Source organism: Scyliorhinus torazame, chromosome 10, assembly GCF_047496885.1.
Source record: "Scyliorhinus torazame isolate Kashiwa2021f chromosome 10, sScyTor2.1, whole genome shotgun sequence".
NCBI lineage: Eukaryota > Metazoa > Chordata > Chondrichthyes > Carcharhiniformes > Scyliorhinidae > Scyliorhinus > Scyliorhinus torazame.
In genome coordinates, this window is record NC_092716.1 from 51,786,746 (window position 1) to 51,796,263 (window position 9,518).

At 48.8% G+C, this 9,518-nt stretch overlaps 1 protein-coding gene across 1 annotated transcript in view; it reads right to left on the reverse strand.

Annotated features, from left to right (window-relative positions):
* Positions 1 to 1,155, reverse strand: part of tdrd12 (tudor domain containing 12) — a 192,850-nt gene extending 191,695 nt beyond the window's left edge. Inside the window, exon 1 of the mRNA XM_072517655.1 lies at positions 900 to 1,155. The gene's annotated coding sequence lies outside the window, so the exon portion shown is untranslated. The remainder of the gene's footprint in view (positions 1 to 899) is intronic.
* Between the last annotated feature and the right edge of the window lie 8,363 nt (positions 1,156 to 9,518).

Consider the following 9,518-nt stretch of genomic DNA (forward strand, 5'->3'; position numbering starts at 1 on the left):
TTTGGACATGGAGGATGACATAAAGGGGGTATTACACATCACTGGGTCAAAAATCCTGGAACATCCTTCCCAACACCACTGTGGGTATACTTACACTAATTACATCCAGCGGTTCAAGAAGGCAGCTCACCAACACCTTTGCCTGGGCAATTAGGTATTGGCAATAAATGCTGATCATCCAGCGAAGTCCACATTCCTTGAATGAATGAGATCTCATGTGATTACATGGGAAGGTGCTATGAGAAGAGGATCAGGTGTTAGAGGTGATAGAAGAATGGACCAGGGTATTGTGGAGGGAATTATCTCATTCTCAATTGAGGAAAATAAAGTGCTGTTGTGGAAGAATGAATCATCAGAACTCATGTGATGGAGAAGCTGGGAGAGCGGAGCCGAGTCCTTACAAGAAACAGGGTGCAAAGAAGTGTAGTCCAGGTAACTATGGGAGTCAGTGGGCTTGTAATGAATATTAAAAGACAGCACATCCCTCGAAATAGAGCCAGACAGTGAGACCGGATCTGATAACCCCACCCAAAGGAAAGACCAAGAAAGGAGATTATTCTCTACTTTCCCGCCCCCCCCCCCCCCCAAATCAAACATATTACAAACTGGTTGAAATAATTTGAAAGCAGTATACTGCGGAGTACTTCCAGCATTTTCTGTTTTTATTACCTTTGAAATAATTTGCCCGTTTTGTCAAACACAAACTGCATTGCGTTACCCGACACCTCGTCCTTCCTCCCTCCCCTCGGGCCTGTGCCGAGCACACAGCAAGCCTCTTTACAAACTGCTCGTAGAGGCTCACAGTAAAAGCGGCACTTTACATTACAAACGTTGTTCTTTCTTCCGCGACAGGGGTCCAATTTTAAACCCACGTCTTCCCTGCATCCGTTGAAACTCACCTTAATGACTGTGGCACTTCTCCCAGCAACCCGCTGTCGCCGCTCCTGCGTTCTTCTGGAATGTTCGACCAGGCTTTTGGGGCCTGTCAGCTTTGGTCTGGAGTGAGGGGCTGCGACCTGGTGTTGTTGCCACAGAGTAAAACGTGGTACTTCGAATGCGGGATGTGGGGAAAATATACTTCTCCCTTTGCCCAGTATGCGCGCGTTTATGTAATTCCTGTCCACAAAGCAAAATTAACTGCACTGCTGTAGGAATTTCCCGCTCTCCATCCCCCCCCCCCAGCACAGCACGTGTGGGATAAGGCGTGACGCTGCTGCTATAACTTTTTCAGCTGGGATTTTCGAAGCGTTGGAGTCAAACACAAGTGATGGCGGACATCGCCTTCTCTCAGGGGCCTGTTTGATTTTTCTGGGAACACCCGCTTTTAGATGTACCGAGCGCGGCACAACTTGCTTTTGGAGGATTGCATTTTTCAACAACGAGGCACAAATGCTGCAGAAGTGCCACCTCCCAGGTGGATTTCCAGTTTTCCACCAACGCAGCAACACCCTTAGTTTGGGGCGTCTGTCACACGTTAAATTAAAAACTTCATCCCAGGCTACTGAGATTGTGGATGCATGGTTTTTAATTTTCCGAGATTCAGGAAAGGTCCCATCAGATTGAAAATAGCGAATGTGACTCCTCGATTCAAAACAAAAAGGAGACAGAAAGCAGTAAAATACAGGCCAGTCAGCATAACATCTGGTTGTAAGGAAACTGCTGGAATCTGTTATTACGGAGGTTACAGCAGTATAAGTAGAAAATCTGGATGCAATCAAGCGGAGTCAACATTGTTTTGCAAAAAGGAAATCATGTTTTAAGAATTTATTAAGAGTTCTTTGATGAAGTAACAAGCAACCTGGATGAAGGGAAATATATGGATGTGTTGTACTTAGATTTTCAGAAGGTATTTGACAAGGTGCCACATCAAAATGGCAGCACGATAGCACAGTGGTTAGTACTGTGGCTTCACAGCGTCTCAGGTTCGATTCCTGGCTTGGGTCACTGTCTGCAGAGTCTGCATATTCTTTTTGTGTCTGCGTGGGTTTCCTCCAGGTGCTCCAGTTTCCTCGCACAAGTCCTGAAAGACGTGCTTGATACCAATCAATCCAGTCGAAATGGTAGTTAACAAGAACTGGTTTTAATCAGCTAGAATGTGCCCACCAGTAGCTTCTCCCGCACAGAGGCTGTCCCGGATCGATGGGTTACAGACCTTCTCAGAGGGGCGGAGCCACAGGCGGAGCCAACAACAACATCAACCCAACAGTAACAGTGAGTAAATACAATAATATATACAACAGCCATACGTGGCTCACCACATTCACCCCCTGTTTAAAAAAATGTCCGCGGGGGTGAAGTGGACTCATATGTTCAGTCTCACAGGAGGGTGTATTGTCCGCTGTGAATGCCGCAGTGTAGGCACTGGCGTCGAGACCTTCGACTCCGGGTGCACGTCCTCACAACAGGGTCCCGGACAGGGTGACGGCGCAGGGGCAGTGCTAATGGTATGAGTTGATTGGATAGATGGGGAGGTGGAAGGAGGCGATGGGCGCAGGGGTACCCGTGGGGGCCAGGTCCCTGAGGGAGACTCTGTCCTGTCGCCCGTCGCGGTGTGTCACATATGCGTACTGAGGGTTCGCATGGAAGAGGTGAACCCTCTCGACCAAGGGGTAGGCCTTATGGCTCCTCAGGTTCTTCCGGAGGAGTACCGGCCCAGGAGTCATGAGCCAGGTAGGAAGTGAGACCCCGGAGATCGACTTCCTAGGAAAGACTAATAGACGGTTGTGAGGGGTCTCGTTAGTGGCAGTGCACAACAGTGACCGGATGGAGTGGAGCGCGTCAGGGAGGACCTCCTGCTGGCAGGCGACTGGGAGACTTATAGACCGTAGGGCCAGAAGGACGGCCTTCCAGATCGTAGCATTCTCCCTCTCCACCTGCCCGTTTCCCCTGGGGTTGTAGCTGGTAGTCCTGCTCGAGGCGATGCCCTTACTGAGCAGGCACTGACGCAGCTCATCGCTCATGAATGAGGATCCCCGATCGCTGTGAATATAAGTGGGGAAACCGAACAGGGTGAAGATGCTGGCAGTGCCTTGATGACTGTGGCAGAGGTCATGTCAGGGCATGGGAAGGCTAAAGGAAAACATGAGTACTCTTCAACAACGTTGAGGAAGTACACGTTACGATCAGTGGAGGGGAGTGGCCCTTTGAAATCCACACTGAGGCGTTCAAAAGGGCGGGAGGCCTTCACCAGGTGGGCCGTGTCTGGCTGCTAGAAGTGCGGCTTGCACTCCGCACAGACTTGGCAGTCTCTGGTCATGGCCTTGACCTCTTTGGAGTAGGGCAGGTTGCGGGCCTTGACAAAGTGGAGAAGCCGGGTGACCCCCGGGTGACAGAGGTCGTTGTGGATAGCCCATAACCGGTCAGCCTGCGCGTTGTCGCAGGTGCCACGGGACAGGGCATCTGGGGGCTCAAGGTGTAGTTATAGGTGGAGAGCTCGATCCTCCACCCCAAAATCTTGTTCTTAATTTTGCCCCGCTGCGTGTTGTTGAACATGAAGGCAACCAACCGTTGGTCTGTGAGGAGAGTAAATCTCCTGCTGGCCAGGTAATGCCTCCAGTGCCGCACAGTTTTCACAATGGCTTGCGCCTCCTTTTCAACAGAGGAGTGTTGAATTTCGGAGGCATGGTGGGTACGGGGGAAAAAGGCGACAGGCCTCCTTGCCTGGTTAAGAGTGGCTGCCAGGGCAAAGTCAGACGCATCGCTTTCCACCCGGAATGGGATGGGTTCGTCCAGGGCGTGCATTGTGGCCTTGGCAATTTCGGATCTGATGCGGTTGAAGGCCAGGCGGGCCTCAGCCATCAGGGGAAAAGTGGTGGAATTAATGAGTGGGCGGGCTTTGTCCGCGTAGTTGGGGACCCACTGGGTATAGTAGGAGAAGAACCCCAAGCACTTTTTCAGGGCCTTGGGGCAGTGGGGGAGGGAGAGTTGTAGGAGGGGGCGCATGCGTTCGGTGTTAGGCCCCAGGACTCCGTTTTCCATGACAAAGCCGAGGATGGCTAGCCGGGTTGTGCGGAAAACGCATTTCTCCTTATATGTCAAATTAAGGAATCGGGAGGTGCGGAGAAATTTTTGACGGTTGGCGTCGTGGTCCTGCAGGTCATGGCCGCAGATGGTAACATTATCCAAGTACGGGAATGTGGCCCGCAGCCCGTACTGGTCGACCATTCGGTCCATCGTTCGTTGGAAGACTGAAACCCCGTTGGTGACGCCGAAGGGGACCCTGAGGAAATGGGAGAGACGGCCAGCTGCCTCAAAAGCAGTGTATTGGTGGTTCTCCCGCTGGATAGGGAGCTGTGGTACGCGGACTTCAAGTCCACCGTAGAGAGACTCTATACTGTGCAATCTAATTAACCATGTCAGATATGCGCGGGAGGGGGTACGCATCGAGCTGCGTGTACCGGTTGATTGTCTGACTGTAGTCGATGACCATCCGGTGTTTCTCCCCGGTCCTGACAACCACCACTTGTGCTCCCCAGGGGCCATTACTGGCCTCAATGATCCCTTCCCTCAGGAGTCGCTGGACCTCTGACCAGACGAAGACCTTGTCATGAGCACTGTACCGTCTGCTCCAAGTGGCGACGGGCTTACAGTCTGGGGTGAGGTTCACAAAGAGCGAGGGAGGGGCGACCTTCAGGGTCGCGAGGCTACAGACGGTGAGAGGGGGCAAGGGTCCCCCGAACTTCCGGGTTAGACTACGGAGGTTGCACTGAAAGTCTAAACCCAGTAGGAGAGGGGCGCAGAGATGGGGGAGGACGTAGAGTTTGAAATTGGCGTATTCGACGCCCTGTATTGCCAGGTTGGCGGTGCAGTACCCCTGGATCTGCACTGAGTGTGATCCGGAAGCTAGGGATGTGACTTGTGAGACGGGGAGGACCCGGGGGAAACAGCGCCTTATGATGTCCGGGTGGACAAAGCTACCCGTGCTCCCGGAGTCGAAGAGGCAGGACGTCTCCTGCCCGTTAAGGCTGATGGCCATCATCGAGCTTTGAAGATGGCAAATCCAGGAATGCTCAAGTTGAATGGAGCTGAGTTGATGAGTGTCGTTCTGGTTGCAAAATGGTGGCGTCGCCGAAGTCGGACAAAATGGCTGCCCCCATGGATTGCACACGGCGAGTGACGCGTCAGCAGAGGGCGCTCCGGGCAGGCACAATGCCACGCTGCAGGGTCTGGAGTCTCAGACTGGGCTTGACAGGCTTTTGGTTTTTGATTTTGATTTTTAGGCTTAGCTTGGCATACTTTAGCGTAGTGCCCCTTCTTGCCACACTCGTAACACGTAGAGTTGCGAGCCGGGCAACGCTGCCTGGGGTGCTGGCCCTGACCGCAGAAGTAACAGCATGGTCCTCCGTAGCTGGACGGTTACCGCGCGGCGCAGGAATGAGGCACGCCTGGGTCGAGTTATGGCTGCGCCTCCGATGTCCCCGAGGATGCAGCGTGATCGGATGGGAAGGCATTCAGGCTCTGGAAGGCCACTTCCAGCGAGGTAGCCAGCTTCACAGTCTCCTCGAGGTCGAGGGCCCCCTTTTCTAGAAGCCGCTGCCGGATGTAGCTGGACTAGACACCTGCCACATAGGTGTCCCGGACCATCAGCTCCACGTGCTCGACCGCTATGACAGTCCTGCAGTTAGAACTGCAGACGAGTACTTTCAGTTCACGTAGGTATTCAGCCAGTGACTCACCCTGGCGCTGACGCCGCGTGGTCAGGAGGTGTTGAGCGAGTACCTCGTTCACCGGCCTCACAAACTTTCGTTTGAGCAGCTCCACTGCCTCTGTGTATGAGACCGTGTCTCTGATGAGCTGGAAAATCCTGTGGCTCACCCGGGCGTTGAGGAGACACTGTTTAATTTCCGGGGAGACCTCGGCGGTGAAGGAGCTGAGGTAGGCCTCAAAACAATTGAGCCAATGCTCAAATATTGCCGTAGCCTCCGGCGCCTGCGGGTCAAGATCGAGGCATTCTGGTTTTACAACTGCTTCCATGTTAAAAAAAAATTCTAGCTGATTAAATTGATACTAATCAATCCAGACAAAACAGTTGTTAACAAGAACTGTGGTTTTAATCAGCTAGAATGTGCCCACCAGTAGCTTCTCCTGCATTGAGAGGCTGTCCCGGATCGATGGGTTATATACCTTCTCAGAGGGGCGGAGCCACAAGCCAACAACAACATTAACACAACAGCAGTAACAGTGAGTAAATACAATAATATATACAACAGCCATACGTGGCTCACCACAGTGCTGTTAGGTAATTTGGACATTCTGAATGCTCCCTCTGTGTACCTGACCAGGCGCTGCAATGTGGCGACTAGGGGCTTTTCACAGTAACTTCATTGCAGTGTTAATGTAAGCCTACTTGTGACAATAAAGATTATTATTAAAAAGATTACTAGGTAAAGTAAGAGTTCATAATGTAGGGGTAACATTAGCATGGATAGAGGATTGATTAGCTAACAGGAAGCGTGGTGTAGGGAATAAATAAATGGGTCTTATTCAGGATGGCAAGATGTGACATGGCCGGACCTCAACTATTCACAATTTATATTAATACCTTGGATGAAGGAACCATGTATTGCTGAAGGCACAAAAAAAAAATTGGTAGGAAAGTAATTTGTGTAGAAGACGTAAGGAGTCTGAAAACGGTCAAAAATAAGTAAAATGAGTGGGCAAAGGTTTGGCAGATAAATGCGATAAAAGCAGCTCAGAAAAGGTTCACTTGATATCTGGGATGGAGGGTTTTGAGGAAAGGTTGGAAAGGCTGGGCCTGTTTCATTCGAGCTTAGAAGATTCAGGTCATTTTATTGAACAAGATCCTTATGGGAATTGACAGGATGGATGTTGAAAGGATGTTTCCCCATGCGAGAGGGACACAGATTAAACATACATACACAGATTAACATACATAGATGATTTGGAATTGGGGACCAAATGCAATGTGTCCAAGTTTGCAGACGACACTAAGATAAAAGCAAAAAGTATAGACGATACTGGAAGTCTCCAAAGGGATTTGGATAGTTTGAGTGAATGGGCTAGGGTCTGGCAGATGGAATACAATGTGGACAAATGTGAGGTTATCCATTTTGATAGGAATAACAGCAAAAGGGATTATTATTTAAATGATAAAATATTAAAACATGCTGCTGTGCAGAGGGACCTGGGTGTTCTAGAGCATGAGTCGCAAAAAGTTGGTTTACAGGTGCAACAGGTGATTAAGAAGGCAAATGGAGTTTTGTCCTTCATTGCTAGAGGGATGGAGTTTAAGACTAGGGGGGTTATACTGCAACTGTATAAGGTGTTAGTGAGACCACACCTGGAGTATTGTGTTCAGTTTTGGTCTCCTTACTTAAGAAAGGACGTACTGGCACTGGAGGGTGTGCAGAGGAAGATTCACCAGGTTAATCCCAGAGTTGAGGGGTTTGGATTACGAGGAGAGGTTGAGTAGACTGGGACTGTACTCGTTGGAATTTAGAAGGATGAGGGGGGGATCTAATGCAAACATATAAAATTATGAAGGGAATAGATAGGATAGATGCGGGGAGGTTGTTTCTACTAGCGGGTGAAAGCAGAGCTAGGGGGCATAGCCTCAAAATAAGGGGAAGTAGATTTAGGACTGAGTTTTGGAGGAACTTCTTCACCCATAGGGTTGTGAATCTATGGAATTACTTGCCCAGTGAAGCAGTTGAGGCTCCTTCATTAAATGTTTTCAAGGTAGAGATCGATAGTTTTTTGAAGAATAAAGGAATAAAGGGTGATGGTGTTCGGGCGGGAAAGTGGAGCTGAGTCCACAAAAGATCAGCCATGATTTCATTGAATGGCGGAGCAGGCTCGAGGGCCCAGATGGCCTACTCCTGGTCCTAGTCCTTATGTTCTTATGTCACCCATTTAAGACAGAGATGAGAAAATGTTTTTTTCACGCAGATGGTTGTGAATCTTTGGTACTATCCTCCCCCGAGAGCATTGGAGGCAGGGTCAACATTTTTAAGGCAGAGGTAGAGAGATTCTTGACTAACAAGCAAATCAAGGTTTATCAGGGGTAGGTGGAATGTGGGGTTGAAGCTACAATCAGATCAGCCATGATATTATTGAATGGTGGAGCAGGCTTGAAGGCCTGAATGGCTTACTCCTGCTCCTAATTCACATATTCGTCAAAGAAAAATTAATTTTGAAAAAAAGTTGTTTTGACATTAGAATGTGCAATCAAACTGTAATTTGGCATGCAAACTTGTGCTTGAACAAGCAAGGAATCTTCTGGTGCAGCAGTTAACTACTAATTAAAGACCAATTTGTTTACACTTGTTACATCATTTGTGCCTGTAAATGAAAGTCATACATTATAAAATGAGATATAATTTATTTTTAAAAATTCTGGCAATGTATACCAGATCCTTTACCATCCATAAATGAAGAAATAATTGTCACAAGTAGGCTTCAATGACTTTACTGTGAAAAGCCCCTAGTCGCCACATTCGGGGAGGCCGGTACGGGAATTGAACCCGTGCTGTTTAGCCCACTGTGCTAAACCAGCCCCTATTAAAAGTGATTGTCACATTTCACCTTATATCAAAACAGACATAAATGATCTTTCTGCAAATATTTCAATAACAAAATAAGAGATATTAATATTTGTCAGCTCTCTATTATCTACAGAAAACTACTACATTAAAAGGAAGAGAAAGATGTTTCTTCTTCTAATGCTTAAATTACCATTAGTTTCACCCCTGCCTTGCCAGCCCGAGATATATTGGATGATCCAAAATCTGCAAGATCGAAAATGTATTTAGTTACTGAAACCCATATACAAAGAACAAAGAAATGTACAGCACAGGAACAGGCCCTTCGGCCCTCCAAGCCCGTGCCGACCATGCTGCCCGACTAAACTACAATCTTCTACACTTCCTGGGTCCGTATCCCTCTATTCCCATCCTATTCATGTATTTGTCAAGATGCCCCTTAAATGTCACTATCGTCCCTGCTTCCACCACCTCCTCCGGTAGCGAGTTCCAGGCACCCACTACCCTCTGCGTAAAAAACTTGCCTCGTACATCTACTCTAAACCTTGCCCCTCTCACCTTAAACCTATGCCCCCTAGTAATTGACCCTTCTACCCTGGGGAAAAGCCTCTGACTATCCACTCTGTCTATGCCCCTCATAATTTTGTAGACCTCTATCAGGTCTCCCCTCAACCTCCTTCGTTCCAGTGAGAACAAACCGAGTTTATTCAACCGCTCCTCATAGCTAATGCCCTCCATACCAGGCAACATTCTGGTAAATCTCTTCTGCACCCTCTCTAAAGCCTCCACATCCTTCTGGTAGTGTGGTGACCAGAATTGAACACTATACTCCAAGTGTGGCCTAACTAAGGTTCTATACAGCTGCAACATGACTTGCAAATTCTTATACTCAATGCCCCGGCCAATGAAGGCAAGCATGCCGTATGCCTTCTTGAGTACCTTCTCCACCTGTGTTGCCCCTTTCAGTGACCTGTGGACCTGTACTCCTAGATCTCTTTGACTTTCAATACTCTTGAG